The following is a 16,200-nucleotide window of genomic DNA, read 5'->3' on the forward strand; positions in this document are numbered from 1 at the left end:
AAGCCTTATGCCATCAGTCTCCAATTTCTAGGTTGACACGCAGCATACACGCAGGACCAGAGCTTACTGTCTCTACGCAGTGTTCTGGTACCGAAACGGTTGCTTAAGCAAAGTCCATAGGAGTCTTGGAAAGCTTACTACCGTGAAACTAAAGCAGAACAGCGATGAAGGCCTCATGGAGCTGCTGCACGCCTCCCGTTTTGCCAGCATAATCAGGGCCTTACTTCGAGGCTAGTGCTCACATTGACTTTCACGTTTGGTATAGAGCAGAGCAGGGTGAGCTTCCAACTAGGAACTGGAAGCACAAGGTTTCTTTCCAGAAAACTCATTTTCTTCTATGTGCCATGCCGGCTGTAAGTAAAAGCACGGTAACAACAGTGCTTTTCAGGAAGCTTCGAGGCAGCATGAATGGAGCTTTCAAAACGGAAAAACAAGCCTTGTGCCATCAGTCTCTACTTTCTAGGTTGACACGCAGCATACACGCAGGAGCAGAGCTTCCTGGTTCTACGCAGTGTTCTGGTACTGAAACGGGTGCTGAAGCAAGTCCGCTAGGAGTGTTGAAAAGCTTACTACCTTGAAACTAAAGCAGAACAACGATGAAGGCCTCATGGAGCTGCTGCACGCCTCTCGTTTTGCAAGGATAATCAGGGCCTTACTTTGAAGCTTGGGCTCACGTTGACTTTGATTTTAGGTATAGCGCAGAGCAGGGTGAGCTTCCAACATGGAACTGGAAACCCAAGGTTTCTTAGGAGAAAGCTCATTTTCTTCTCAGAACCATGCCGGCAGTGAGGAAAACCCCGGCAACAACAATGCTTTTCAGGTAGCTTCGAGGCCGCATGAACGGAGCTTTCATAATGGGAAAAGAAGCCTTATGCCATCAGTCTCTAATTTCTAGGTTGACACGCAGCATACACGCAGGACCAGAGCTTACTGTCTCTACGCAGTGTTCTGGTACCGAAACGGTTGCTTAAGCAAAGTCCCTAGGAGTCTTGGAAAGCTTACTACCGTGAAACTAAAGCAGAACAGCGATGAAGGCCTCATGGAGCTGCTGCTCGCCTCCCGTTTTGCCAGCATAATCAGGGCCTTACTTCGAGGCTAGTGCTCACATTGACTTTCACGTTTGGTATAGAGCAGAGCAGGGTGAGCTTCCAACTAGGAACTGGAAGCACAAGGTTTCTTTCGAGAAAACTCATTTTCTTCTATGAACCATGCCGGCTGTAAGTAAAAGCACGGTAACAACAGTGCTTTTCAGGGAGCTTCGGGGCCGCATCAACGGAGCTTTCATTATGGGAAAACTAGCCTTGTGCCATCAGTCTCTAATTTCTAGGTTGACACGCAGCATACACGCAGGAGCAGAGCTTCCTGGTTCTACGCAGTGTTCTGGTACTGAAACGGGTGCTGAAGCAAGGCCCCTAGGAGTGTTGAAAAGCTTACTACCTTGAAACTAAAGCAGAACAACGATGAAGGCCTCATGGAGCTGCTGCACGCCTCTCGTTTTACAAGGGTAATCAGGGCCTTACTTCGAAGCTTGGGCTCACGTTGACTTTCACTTTAGGTATAGCGCAGAGCAGGGTGAGCTTCCAACAAGGAACTGGAAACCCAAGGTTTTTAGGAGAAAACTCATTTTCTTCTCAGAACCATGCCGGCAGTGAGGAAAACCCCGGCAACAACAATGCTTTTCAGGTAGCTTCGAGGCCGCATGAACGGAGCTTTCATAATGGGAAAAGAAGCCTTATGCCATCAGTCTCCAATTTCTAGGTTGACACGCAGCATACACGCAGGACCAGAGCTTACTGTCTCTACGCAGTGTTCTGGTACCGAAACGGTTGCTTAAGCAAAGTCCCTAGGAGTCTTGGAAAGCTTACTACCGTGAAACTAAAGCAGAACAGCGATGAAGGCCTCATGGAGCTGCTGCACGCCTCCCGTTTTGCCAGCATAATCAGGGCCTTACTTCGAGGCTAGTGCTCACATTGACTTTCACGTTTGGTATAGAGCAGAGCAGGGTGAGCTTCCAACTAGGAACTGGAAGCACAAGGTTTCTTTCGAGAAAACTCATTTTCTTCTATGAACCATGCCGGCTGTAAGTAAAAGCACGGTAACAACAGTGCTTTTCAGGGAGCGTCGGGGCCGCATCAACGGATCTTTCATTATGGGAAAACAAGCCTTGTGCCATCAGTCTCTACTTTCTAGGTTGACACGCAGCATACACGCAGGAGCAGAGCTTCCTGGTTCTACGCAGTGTTCTGGTACTGAAACGGGTGCTGAAGCAAGTCCGCTAGGAGTGTTGAAAAGCTTACTACCTTGAAACTAAAGCAGAACAACGATGAAGGCCTCATGGAGCTGCTGCACGCCTCTCGTTTTGCAAGGATAATCAGGGCCTTACTTCGAAGCTTGGGCTCACGTTGACTTTCACTTTAGGTATAGCGCAGAGCAGGGTGAGCTTCCAACAAGGAACTGGAAACCCAAGGTTTCTTAGGAGAAAACTCATTTTCTTCTCAGAACCATGCCGGCAGTGAGGAAAACCCCGGCAACAACAATGCTTTTCAGGTAGCTTCGAGGCCGCATGAACGGAGCTTTCATAATGGGTAAAGAAGCCTTATGCCATCAGTCTCCAATTTCTAGGTTGACACGCAGCATACACGCAGGACCAGAGCTTACTGTCTCTACGCAGTGTTCTGGTACCGAAACGGTTGCTTAAGCAAAGTCCCTAGGAGTCTTGGAAAGCTTACTACCGTGAAACTAAAGCAGAACAGCGATGAAGGCCTCATGGAGCTGCTGCACGCCTCCCGTTTTGCCAGCATAATCAGGGCCTTACTTCGAGGCTAGTGCTCACATTGACTTTCACGTTTGGTATAGAGCAGAGCAGGGTGAGCTTCCAACTAGGAACTGGAAGCACAAGGTTTCTTTCGAGAAAACTCATTTTCTTCTATGTGCCATGCCGGCTGTAAGTAAAAGCACGGTAACAACAGTGTTTTGCAGGAAGCTTCGAGGCAGCATGAATGGAGCTTTCAAAACGGAAAAACAAGCCTTGTGCCATCAGTCTCTACTTTCTAGGTTGACACGCAGCATACACGCAGGAGCAGAGCTTCCTGGTTCTACGCAGTGTTCTGGTACTGAAACGGGTGCTGAAGCAAGTCCGCTAGGAGTGTTGAAAAGCTTACTACCTTGAAACTAAAGCAGAACAACGATGAAGGCCTCATGGAGCTGCTGCACGCCTCTCGTTTTGCAAGGATAATCAGGGCCTTACTTCGAAGCTTGGGCTCACGTTGACTTTGATTTTAGGTATAGCGCAGAGCAGGGTGAGCTTCCAACATGGAACTGGAAACCCAAGGTTTTTAGGAGAAAACTCATTTTCTTCTCAGAACCATGCCGGCAGTGAGGAAAACCCCGGCAACAACAATGCTTTTCAGGTAGCTTCGAGGCCGCATGAACGGAGCTTTCATAATGGGTAAAGAAGCCTTATGCCATCAGTCTCCAATTTCTAGGTTGACACGCAGCATACACGCAGGACCAGAGCTTACTGTCTCTACGCAGTGTTCTGGTACCGAAACGGTTGCTTAAGCAAAGTCCCTAGGAGTCTTGGAAAGCTTACTACCGTGAAACTAAAGCAGAACAGCGATGAAGGCCTCATGGAGCTGCTGCACGCCTCCCGTTTTGCCAGCATAATCAGGGCCTTACTTCGAGGCTAGTGCTCACATTGACTTTCACGTTTGGTATAGAGCAGAGCAGGGTGAGCTTCCAACTAGGAACTGGAAGCACAAGGTTTCTTTCGAGAAAACTCATTTTCTTCTATGTGCCATGCCGGCTGTAAGTAAAAGCACGGTAACAACAGTGTTTTGCAGGAAGCTTCGAGGCAGCATGAATGGAGCTTTCAAAACGGAAAAACAAGCCTTGTGCCATCAGTCTCTACTTTCTAGGTTGACACGCAGCATACACGCAGGAGCAGAGCTTCCTGGTTCTACGCAGTGTTCTGGTACTGAAACGGGTGCTGAAGCAAGTCCGCTAGGAGTGTTGAAAAGCTTACTACCTTGAAACTAAAGCAGAACAACGATGAAGGCCTCATGGAGCTGCTGCACGCCTCTCGTTTTGCAAGGATAATCAGGGCCTTACTTCGAAGCTTGGGCTCACGTTGACTTTGATTTTAGGTATAGCGCAGAGCAGGGTGAGCTTCCAACATGGAACTGGAAACCCAAGGTTTTTAGGAGAAAACTCATTTTCTTCTCAGAACCATGCCGGCAGTGAGGAAAACCCCGGCAACAACAATGCTTTTCAGGTAGCTTCGAGGCCGCATGAAAGGAGCTTTCATAATGGGAAAAGAAGCCTTATGCCATCAGTCTCCAATTTCTAGGTTGACACGCAGCATACACGCAGGACCAGAGCTTACTGTCTCTACGCAGTGTTCTGATACCGAAACGGTTGCTTCAGCAAAGTCCCTAGGACCGTTGGAAAGCTTACTACCGTGAAACTAAAGCAGAACAGCGATGAAGGCCTCATGGAGCTGCTGCACGCCTCCAGTTTTGCCAGCATAATCAGGGCCTTACTTCGAGGCTAGTGCTCACATTGACTTTCACGTTTGGTATAGAGCAGAGCAGGGTGAGCTTCCAACTAGGAACTGGAAGCACAAGGATTCTTTCGAGAAAACTCATTTTCTTCTATGAACCATGCCGGCTGTAAGTAAAAGCACGGTAACAACAGTGCTTTTCAGGGAGCTTCGGGGCCGCATCAACGGATCTTTCATTATGGGAAAACTAGCCTTGTGCCATCAGTCTCTACTTTCTAGGTTGACACGCAGCATACACGCAGGAGCAGAGCTTCCTGGTTCTACGCAGTGTTCTGGTACTGAAACGGGTCCTGAAGCAAGGCCCCTAGGAGTGTTGAAAAGCTTACTACCTTGAAACTAAAGCAGAAGAACGATGAAGGCCTCATGGAGCTGCTGCACGCCTCTCGTTTTGCAAGGATAATCAGGGCCTTACTTCGAAGCTTGGGCTCACGTTGACTTTCACTTTAGGTATAGCGCAGAGCAGGGTGAGCTTCCAACAAGGAACTGGAAACCCAAGGTTTCTTAGGAGAAAACTCATTTTCTTCTCAGAACCATGCCGGCAGTGAGGAAAACCCCGGCAACAACAATGCTTTTCAGGTAGCTTCGAGGCCGCATGAACGGAGCTTTCATAATGGGAAAAGAAGCCTTATGCCATCAGTCTCCAATTTCTAGGTTGACACGCAGCATACACGCAGGACCAGAGCTTACTGTCTCTATGCAGTGTTCTGATACCGAAACGGTTGCTTCAGCAAAGTCCCTAGGACCGTTGGAAAGCTTACTACCGTGAAACTAAAGCAGAACAGCGATGAAGGCCTCATGGAGCTGCTGCTCGCCTCCCGTTTTGCCAGCATAATCAGGGCCTTACTTCGAGGCTAGTGCTCACATTGACTTTCACGTTTGGTATAGAGCAGAGCAGGGTGAGCTTCCAACTAGGAACTGGAAGCACAAGGTTTCTTTCGAGAAAACTCATTTTCTTCTATGTGCCATGCCGGCTGTAAGTAAAAGCACGGTAACAACAGTGTTTTGCAGGAAGCTTCGAGGCAGCATGAATGGAGCTTTCAAAACGGAAAAACAATTCTTGTGCCATCAGTCTCTAATTTCTAGGTTGACACGCAGCATACACGCAGGAGCAGAGCTTCCTGGTTCTACGCAGTGTTCTGGTACTGAAACGGGTGCTGAAGCAAGTCCGCTAGGAGTGTTGAAAAGCTTACTACCTTGAAACTAAAGCAGAACAACGATGAAGGCCTCATGGAGCTGCTGCACGCCTCTCGTTTTGCAAGGATAATCAGGGCCTTACTTCGAAGCTTGGGCTCACGTTGACTTTCACTTTAGGTATAGCGCAGAGCAGGGTGAGCTTCCAACAAGGAACTGGAAACCCAAGGTTTCTTAGGAGAAAACTCATTTTCTTCTCAGAACCATGCCGGTAGTGAGGAAAACCCCGGCAACAACAATGCTTTTCAGGTAGCTTCGAGGCCGCATGAAAGGAGCTTTCATAATGGGAAAAGAAGCCTTATGCCATCAGTCTCCAATTTCTAGGTTGACACGCAGCATACACGCAGGACCAGAGCTTACTGTCTCTACGCAGTGTTCTGGTACCGAAACGGTTGCTTAAGCAAAGTCCCTAGGAGTCTTGGAAAGCTTACTACCGTGAAACTAAAGCAGAACAGCGATGAAGGCCTCATGGAGCTGCTGCACGCCTCCCGTTTTGCCAGCATAATCAGGGCCTTACTTCGAGGCTAGTGCTCACATTGACTTTCACGTTTGGTATAGAGCAGAGCAGGGTGAGCTTCCAACTAGGAACTGGAAGCACAAGGTTTCTTTCGAGAAAACTCATTTTCTTCTATGTGCCATGCCAGCTGTAAGTAAAAGCACGGTAACAACAGTGCTTTGCAGGAAGCTTCGGGGCCGCATCAACGGAGCTTTCATAATGGGAAAACTAGCCTTGTGCCATCAGTCTCTACTTTCTAGGTTGACACGCAGCATACACGCAGGAGCAGAGCTTCCTGGTTGTACGCAGTGTTCTGGTACTGAAACGGGTGCTGAAGCAAGTCCGCTAGGAGTGTTGAAAAGCTTACTACCTTGAAACTAAAGCAGAACAACGATGAAGGCCTCATGGAGCTGCTGCACGCCTCTCGTTTTGCAAGGATAATCAGGGCCTTACTTCGAAGCTTGGGCTCACGTTGACTTTCACTTTAGGTATAGCGCAGAGCAGGGTGAGCTTCCAACAAGGAACTGGAAACCCAAGGTTTCTTAGGAGAAAACTCATTTTCTTCTCAGAACCATGCCGGCAGTGAGGAAAACCCCGGCAACAACAATGCTTTTCAGGTAGCTTCGAGGCCGCATGAACGGAGCTTTCATAATGGGAAAAGAAGCCTTATGCCATCAGTCTCCAATTTCTAGGTTGACACGCAGCATACACGCAGGACCAGAGCTTACTGTCTCTACGCAGTGTTCTGGTACCGAAACGGTTGCCTAAGCAAAGTCCCTAGGAGTCTTGGAAAGCTTACTACCGTGAAACTAAAGCAGAACAGCGATGAAGGCCTCATGGAGCTGCTGCACGCCTCCTGTTTTGCCAGCATAATCAGGGCCTTACTTCGAGGCTAGTGCTCACATTGACTTTCACGTTTGGTATAGAGCAGAGCAGGGTGAGCTTCCAACTAGGAACTGGAAGCACAAGGTTTCTTTCGAGAAAACTCATTTTCTTCTATGAACCATGCCGGCTGTAAGTACAAGCACGGTAACAACAGTGCTTTTCAGGGAGCTTCGGGGCCGCATCAACGGAGCTTTCATAATGGGAAAACTAGCCTTCTGCCATCAGTCTCTAATTTCTAGTTGACACTCAGCATACACGCAGGAGCAGAGCTTCCTGGTTCTACGCAGTGTTCTGGTACTGAAACGGGTGCTGAAGCAAGTCCTCTAGGAGTGTTGAAAGGCTTACTACCTTGAAATTAAAGCAGAACAACGATGAAGGCCTCATGGAGCTACTGCACGCCTCTCGTTTTGCAAGGATAATCAGGGCCTTATTTCGAAGCTTGGGCTCACGTTGACTTTCACTTTAGGTATAGCGCAGAGCAGGGTGAGCTTCCAACAAGGAACTGGAAACCCAAGGTTTCTTAGGAGAAAACTCATTTTCTTCTCAGAACCATGCCGGCAGTGAGGAAAACCCCGGCAACAACAATGCTTTTCAGGTAGCTTCGGGGCCGCATGAACGGAGCTTTCATAATGGGAAAAGAAGCCTTATGCCATCAGTCTCCAATTTCTAGGTTGACACGCAGCATACACGCAGGACCAGAGCTTACTGTCTCTACGCAGTGTTCTGGTACTGAAACGGTTGCTTAAGCAAAGTCCATAGGAGTCTTGGAAAGCTTACTACCGTGAAACCTATGCAGAACAGCGATGAAGGCCTCATGGAGCTGCTGCACGCCTCCCGTTTTGCCAGCATAATCAGGGCCTTACTTCGAGGCTAGTGCTCACATTGACTTTCACGTTTGGTATAGAGCAGAGCAGGGTGAGCTTCCAACTAGGAACTGGAAGCACAAGGTTTCTTTCGAGAAAACTCATTTTCTTCTATGTGCCATGCCGGCTGTAAGTAAAAGCACGGTAACAACAGTGCTTTGCAGGAAGCTTCGGGGCCGCATCAACGGAGCTTTCATAATGGGAAAACTAGCCTTGTGCCATCAGTCTCTACTTTCTAGGTTGACACGCAGCATACACGCAGGAGCAGAGCTTCCTGGTTCTACGCAGTGTTCTGGTACTGAAACGGGTGCTGAAGCAAGGCCCCTAGGAGTGTTGAAAAGCTTACTACCTTGAAACTAAAGCAGAACAACGATGAAGGCCTCATGGAGCTGCTGCACGCCTCTCGTTTTGCAAGGATAATCAGGGCCTTACTTCGAAGCTTGGGCTCACGTTGACTTTCACTTTAGGTATAGCGCAGAGCAGGGTGAGCTTCCAACAAGGAACTGGAAACCCAAGGTTTCTTAGGAGAAAACTCATTTTCTTCTCAGAACCATGCCGGCAGTGAGGAAAACCCCGGCAACAACAATGCTTTTCAGGTAGCTTCGAGGCCGCATGAAAGGAGCTTTCATAATGGGAAAAGAAGCCTTATGCCATCAGTCTCCAATTTCTAGGTTGACACGCAGCATACACGCAGGACCAGAGCTTACTGTCTCTACGCAGTGTTCTGGTACCGAAACGGTTGCTTAAGCAAAGTCCCTAGGAGTCTTGGAAAGCTTACTACCGTGAAACTAAAGCAGAACAGCGATGAAGGCCTCATGGAGCTGCTGCACGCCTCCCGTTTTTCCAGCATAATCAGGGCCTTACTTCGAGGCTAGTGCTCACATTGACTTTCACGTTTGGTATAGAGCAGAGCAGGGTGAGCTTCCAACTAGGAACTGGAAGCACAAGGTTTCTTTCGAGAAAACTCATTTTCTTCTATGTGCCATGCCGGCTGTAAGTAAAAGCACGGTAACAACAGTGTTTTGCAGGAAGCTTCGAGGCAGCATGAATGGAGCTTTCAACACGGAAAAACAAGCCTTGTGCCATCAGTCTCTACTTTCTAGGTTGACACGCAGCATACACGCAGGAGCAGAGCTTCCTGGTTCTACGCAGTGTTCTGGTACTGAAACGGGTGCTGAAGCAAGTCCGCTAGGAGTGTTGAAAAGCTTACTACCTTGAAACTAAAGCAGAACAACGATGAAGGCCTCATGGAGCTGCTGCACGCCTCTCGTTTTGCAAGGATAATCAGGGCCTTACTTCGAAGCTTGGGCTCACGTTGACTTTGATTTTAGGTATAGCGCAGAGCAGGGTGAGCTTCCAACATGGAACTGGAAACCCAAGGTTTTTAGGAGAAAACTCATTTTCTTCTCAGAACCATGCCGGCAGTGAGGAAAACCCCGGCAACAACAATGCTTTTCAGGTAGCTTCGAGGCCGCATGAAAGGAGCTTTCATAATGGGAAAAGAAGCCTTATGCCATCAGTCTCCAATTTCTAGGTTGACACGCAGCATACACGCAGGACCAGAGCTTACTGTCTCTACGCAGTGTTCTGGTACCGAAACGGTTGCCTAAGCAAAGTCCCTAGGAGTCTTGGAAAGCTTACTACCGTGAAACTAAAGCAGAACAGCGATGAAGGCCTCATGGAGCTGCTGCACGCCTCCCGTTTTGCCAGCATAATCAGGGCCTTACTTCGAGGCTAGTGCTCACATTGACTTTCACGTTTGGTATAGAGCAGAGCAGGGTGAGCTTCCAACTAGGAACTGGAAGCACAAGGTTTCTTTCGAGAAAACTCATTTTCTTCTATGAACCATGCCGGCTGTAAGTAAAAGCACGGTAACAACAGTGCTTTTCAGGGAGCTTCGGGGCCGCATCAACGGAGCTTTCATTATGGGAAAACTAGCCTTGTGCCATCAGTCTCTAATTTCTAGGTTGACACGCAGCATACACGCAGGAGCAGAGCTTCCTGGTTCTACGCAGTGTTCTGGTACTGAACCGGGTGCTGAAGCAAGGCCCCTAGGAGTGTTGAAAAGCTTACTACCTTGAAACTAAAGCAGAACAACGATGAAGGCCTCATGGAGCTGCTGCACGCCTCTCGTTTTACAAGGGTAATCAGGACCTTACTTCGAAGCTTGGGCTCACGTTGACTTTCACTTTAGGTATAGCGCAGAGCAGGGTGAGCTTCCAACAAGGAACTGGAAACCCAAGGTTTTTAGGAGAAAACTCATTTTCTTCTCAGAACCATGCCGGCAGTGAGGAAAACCCCGGCAACAACAATGCTTTTCAGGTAGCTTCGAGGCCGCATGAACGGAGCTTTCATAATGGGAAAAGAAGCCTTATGCCATCAGTCTCCAATTTCTAGGTTGACACGCAGCATACACGCAGGACCAGAGCTTACTGTCTCTATGCAGTGTTGTGGTACCGAAACGGTTGCTTAAGCAAAGTCCCTAGGAGTCTTGGAAAGCTTACTACCGTGAAACTAAAGCAGAACAGCGATGAAGGCCTCATGGAGCTGCTGCACGCCTCCCGTTTTGCCAGCATAATCAGGGCCTTACTTCGAGGCTAGTGCTCACATTGACTTTCACGTTTGGTATAGAGCAGAGCAGGGTGAGCTTCCAACTAGGAACTGGAAGCACAAGGTTTCTTTCGAGAAAACTCATTTTCTTCTATGAACCATGCCGGCTGTAAGTAAAAGCACGGTAACAACAGTGCTTTTCAGGTAGTTTCGGGGCCGCATCAACGGATCTTTCATTATGGGAAAACTAGCCTTGTGCCATCAGTCTCTACTTTCTAGGTTGACACGCAGCATACACGCAGGAGCAGAGCTTCCTGGTTCTACGCAGTGTTCTGGTACTGAAACGGGTCCTGAAGCAAGGCCCCTAGGAGTGTTGAAAAGCTTACTACCTTGAAACTAAAGCAGAACAACGATGAAGGCCTCATGGAGCTGCTGCACGCCTCTCGTTTTGCAAGGATAATCAGGGCCTTACTTCGAAGCTTGGGCTCACGTTGACTTTCACTTTAGGTATAGCGCAGAGCAGGCTGAGCTTCCAACAAGGAACTGGAAACCCAAGGTTTCTTAGGAGAAAACTCATTTTCTTCTCAGAACCATGCCGGCAGTGAGGAAAACCCCGGCAACAACAATGCTTTTCAGGTAGCTTCGAGGCCGCATGAACGGAGCTTTCATAATGGGAAAAGAAGCCTTATGCCATCAGTCTCCAATTTCTAGGTTGACACGCAGCATACACGCAGGACCAGAGCTTACTGTCTCTACGCAGTGTTCTGATACCGAAACGGTTGCTTCAGCAAAGTCCCTAGGACCGTTGGAAAGCTTACTACCGTGAAACTAAAGCAGAACAGCGATGAAGGCCTCATGGAGCTGCTGCTCGCCTCCCGTTTTGCCAGCATAATCAGGGCCTTACTTCGAGGCTAGTGCTCACATTGACTTTCACGTTTGGTATAGAGCAGAGCAGGGTGAGCTTCCAACTAGGAACTGGAAGCACAAGGTTTCTTTCGAGAAAACTCATTTTCTTCTATGAACCATGCCGGCTGTAAGTAAAAGCACGGTAGCAACAGTGTTTTGCAGGAAGCTTCGAGGCAGCATGAATGGAGCTTTCAAAACGGAAAAACAAGCCTTGTGCCATCAGTCTCTACTTTCTAGGTTGACACGCAGCATACACGCAGGACCAGAGCTTACTGTCTCTACGCAGTGTTCTGGTACTGAAACGGTTGCTTAAGCAAAGTCCATAGGAGTCTTGGAAAGCTTACTACCGTGAAACTAAAGCAGAACAACGATGAAGGCCTCATGGAGCTGCTGCACGCCTCTCGTTTTGCAAGGATAATCAGGGCCTTACTTCGAAGTTGGGCTCACGTTGACTTTGATTTTAGGTATAGCGCAGAGCAGGGTGAGCTTCCAACATGGAACTGGAAACCCAAGGTTTTTAGGAGAAAACTCATTTTCTTCTCAGAACCATGCCGGCAGTGAGGAAAACCCCGGCAACAACAATGCTTTTCAGGTAGCTTCGAGGCCGCATGAAAGGAGCTTTCATAATGGGAAAAGAAGCCTTATGCCATCAGTCTCCAATTTCTAGGTTGACACGCAGCATACACGCAGGACCAGAGCTTACTGTCTCTACGCAGTGTTCTGGTACCGAAACGGTTGCCTAAGCAAAGTCCCTAGGAGTCTTGGAAAGCTTACTACCGTGAAACTAAAGCAGAACAGCGATGAAGGCCTCATGGAGCTGCTGCACGCCTCCCGTTTTGCCAGCATAATCAGGGCCTTACTTCGAGGCTAGTGCTCACATTGACTTTCACGTTTGGTATAGAGCAGAGCAGGGTGAGCTTCCAACTAGGAACTGGAAGCACAAGGTTTCTTTCGAGAAAACTCATTTTCTTCTACGTGCCATGCCGGCTGTAAGTAAAAGCACGGTAACAACAGTGTTTTGCAGGAAGCTTCGAGGCAGCATGAATGGAGCTTTCAAAACGGAAAAACAATTCTTGTGCCATCAGTCTCTAATTTCTAGGTTGACACGCAGCATACACGCAGGAGCAGAGCTTCCTGGTTCTACGCAGTGTTCTGGTACTGAAACGGGTGCTGAAGCAAGGCCCCTAGGAGTGTTGAAAAGCTTACTACCTTGAAACTAAAGCAGAACAACGATGAAGGCCTCATGGAGCTGCTGCACGCCTCTCGTTTTGCAAGGATAATCAGGGCCTTACTTCGAAGCTTGGGCTCACGTTGACTTTCACTTTAGGTATAGCGCAGAGCAGGGTGAGCTTCCAACAAGGAACTGGAAACCCAAGGTTTCTTAGGAGAAAACTCATTTTCTTCTCAGAACCATGCCGGCAGTGAGGAAAACCCCGGCAACAACAATGCTTTTCAGGTAGCTTCGAGGCCGCATGAACGGAGCTTTATAATGGGAAAAGAAGCCTTATGCCATCAGTCTCCAATTTCTAGGTTGACACGCAGCATACACGCAGGACCAGAGCTTACTGTCTCTACGCAGTGTTCTGGTACCGAAACGGTTGCTTAAGCAAAGTCCCTAGGAGTCTTGGAAAGCTTACTACCGTGAAACTAAAGCAGAACAGCGATGAAGGCCTCATGGAGCTGCTGCACGCCTCCCGTTTTGCCAGGATAATCAGGGCCTTACTTCGAGGCTAGTGCTCACATTGACTTTCACGTTTGGTATAGAGCAGAGCAGGGTGAGCTTCCAACTAGGAACTGGAAGCACAAGGTTTCTTTCGAGAAAACTCATTTTCTTCTATGAACCATGCCGGCTGTAAGTAAAAGCACGGTAGCAACAGTGTTTTGCAGGAAGCTTCGAGGCAGCATGAATGGAGCTTTCAAAACGGAAAAACAAGCCTTGTGCCATCAGTCTCTACTTTCTAGGTTGACACGCAGCATACACGCAGGACCAGAGCTTACTGTCTCTACGCAGTGTTCTGGTACTGAAACGGTTGCTTAAGCAAAGTCCATAGGAGTCTTGGAAAGCTTACTACCGTGAAACTAAAGCAGAACAACGATGAAGGCCTCATGGAGCTGCTGCACGCCTCTCGTTTTGCAAGGATAATCAGGGCCTTACTTCGAAGTTGGGCTCACGTTGACTTTGATTTTAGGTATAGCGCAGAGCAGGGTGAGCTTCCAACATGGAACTGGAAACCCAAGGTTTTTAGGAGAAAACTCATTTTCTTCTCAGAACCATGCCGGCAGTGAGGAAAACCCCGGCAACAACAATGCTTTTCAGGTAGCTTCGAGGCCGCATGAAAGGAGCTTTCATAATGGGAAAAGAAGCCTTATGCCATCAGTCTCCAATTTCTAGGTTGACACGCAGCATACACGCAGGACCAGAGCTTACTGTCTCTACGCAGTGTTCTGGTACCGAAACGGTTGCCTAAGCAAAGTCCCTAGGAGTCTTGGAAAGCTTACTACCGCGAAACTAAAGCAGAACAGCGATGAAGGCCTCATGGAGCTGCTGCACGCCTCCCGTTTTGCCAGCATAATCAGGGCCTTACTTCGAGGCTAGTGCTCACATTGACTTTCACGTTTGGTATAGAGCAGAGCAGGGTGAGCTTCCAACTAGGAACTGGAAGCACAAGGTTTCTTTCGAGAAAACTCATTTTCTTCTACGTGCCATGCCGGCTGTAAGTAAAAGCACGGTAACAACAGTGTTTTGCAGGAAGCTTCGAGGCAGCATGAATGGAGCTTTCAAAACGGAAAAACAATTCTTGTGCCATCAGTCTCTAATTTCTAGGTTGACACGCAGCATACACGCAGGAGCAGAGCTTCCTGGTTCTACGCAGTGTTCTGGTACTGAAACGGGTGCTGAAGCAAGGCCCCTAGGAGTGTTGAAAAGCTTACTACCTTGAAACTAAAGCAGAACAACGATGAAGGCCTCATGGAGCTGCTGCACGCCTCTCGTTTTGCAAGGATAATCAGGGCCTTACTTCGAAGCTTGGGCTCACGTTGACTTTCACTTTAGGTATAGCGCAGAGCAGGGTGAGCTTCCAACAAGGAACTGGAAACCCAAGGTTTCTTAGGAGAAAACTCATTTTCTTCTCAGAACCATGCCGGCAGTGAGGAAAACCCCGGCAACAACAATGCTTTTCAGGTAGCTTCGAGGCCGCATGAACGGAGCTTTATAATGGGAAAAGAAGCCTTATGCCATCAGTCTCCAATTTCTAGGTTGACACGCAGCATACACGCAGGACCAGAGCTTACTGTCTCCACGCAGTGTTGTGGTACCGAAACGGTTGCTTAAGCAAAGTCCCTAGGAGTCTTGGAAAGCTTACTACCGTGAAACTAAAGCAGAACAGCGATGAAGGCCTCATGGAGCTGCTGCACGCCTCCCGTTTTGCCAGCATAATCAGGGCCTTACTTCGAGGCTAGTGCTCACATTGACTTTCACGTTTGGTATAGAGCAGAGCAGGGTGAGCTTCCAACTAGGAACTGGAAGCACAAGGTTTCTTTCGAGAAAACTCATTTTCTTCTATGTGCCATGCCGGCTGTAAGTAAAAGCACGGTAACAACAGTGCTTTGCAGGGAGCTTCGGGGCCGCATCAACGGAGCTTTCATAATGGGAAAACTAGCCTTGTGCCATCAGTCTCTACTTTCTAGGTTGACACGCAGCATACACGCAGGAGCAGAGCTTCCTGGTTCTACGCAGTGTTCTGGTACTGAAACGGGTGCTGAAGCAAGTCCGCTAGGAGTGTTGAAAAGCTTACTACCTTGAAACTAAAGCAGAACAACGATGAAGGCCTCATGGAGCTGCTGCACGCCTCTCGTTTTGCAAGGATAATCAGGGCCTTACTTCGAAGCTTGGGCTCACGTTGACTTTCACTTTAGGTATAGCGCAGAGCAGGGTGAGCTTCCAACAAGGAACTGGAAACCCAAGGTTTCTTAGGAGAAAACTCATTTTCTTCTCAGAACCATGCCGGCAGTGAGGAAAACCCCGGCAACAACAATGCTTTTCAGGTAGCTTCGAGGCCGCATGAACGGAGCTTTCATAATGGGAAAAGAAGCCTTATGCCATCAGTCCAATTTCTAGGTTGACACGCAGCATACACGCAGGACCAGAGCTTACTGTCTCTACGCAGTGTTCTGGTACCGAAACGGTTGCTTAAGCAAAGTCCCTAGGAGTCTTGGAAAGCTTACTACCGTGAAACTAAAGCAGAACAGCGATGAAGGCCTCATGGAGCTGCTGCACGCCTCCCGTTTTGCCAGCATAATCAGGGCCTTACTTCGAGGCTAGTGCTCACATTGACTTTCACGTTTGGTATAGAGCAGAGCAGGGTGAGCTTCCAACTAGGAACTGGAAGCACAAGGTTTCTTTCGAGAAAACTCATTTTCTTCTATGTGCCATGCCGGCTGTAAGTAAAAGCACGGTAACAACAGTGCTTTGCAGGAAGCTTCGAGGCAGCATGAATGGAGCTTTCAAAATGGGAAAACAAGCCTTGTGCCATCAGTCTCTAATTTCTAGGTTGACACGCAGCATACACGCAGGAGCAGAGCTTCCTGGTTCTACGCAGTGTTCTGGTACTGAAACGGGTCCTGAAGCAAGGCCCCTAGGAGTGTTGAAAAGCTTACTACCTTGAAACTAAAGCAGAACAACGATGAAGGACTCATGGAGCTGCTGTACGCCTCTTGTTTTGCAAGGATAATCAGGGCCTTACTTCGAA

The sequence above is a fragment of the Eubalaena glacialis genome, chromosome 16 (genome assembly GCF_028564815.1).
Source record: "Eubalaena glacialis isolate mEubGla1 chromosome 16, mEubGla1.1.hap2.+ XY, whole genome shotgun sequence".
NCBI classification, from domain to species: domain Eukaryota; kingdom Metazoa; phylum Chordata; class Mammalia; order Artiodactyla; family Balaenidae; genus Eubalaena; species Eubalaena glacialis.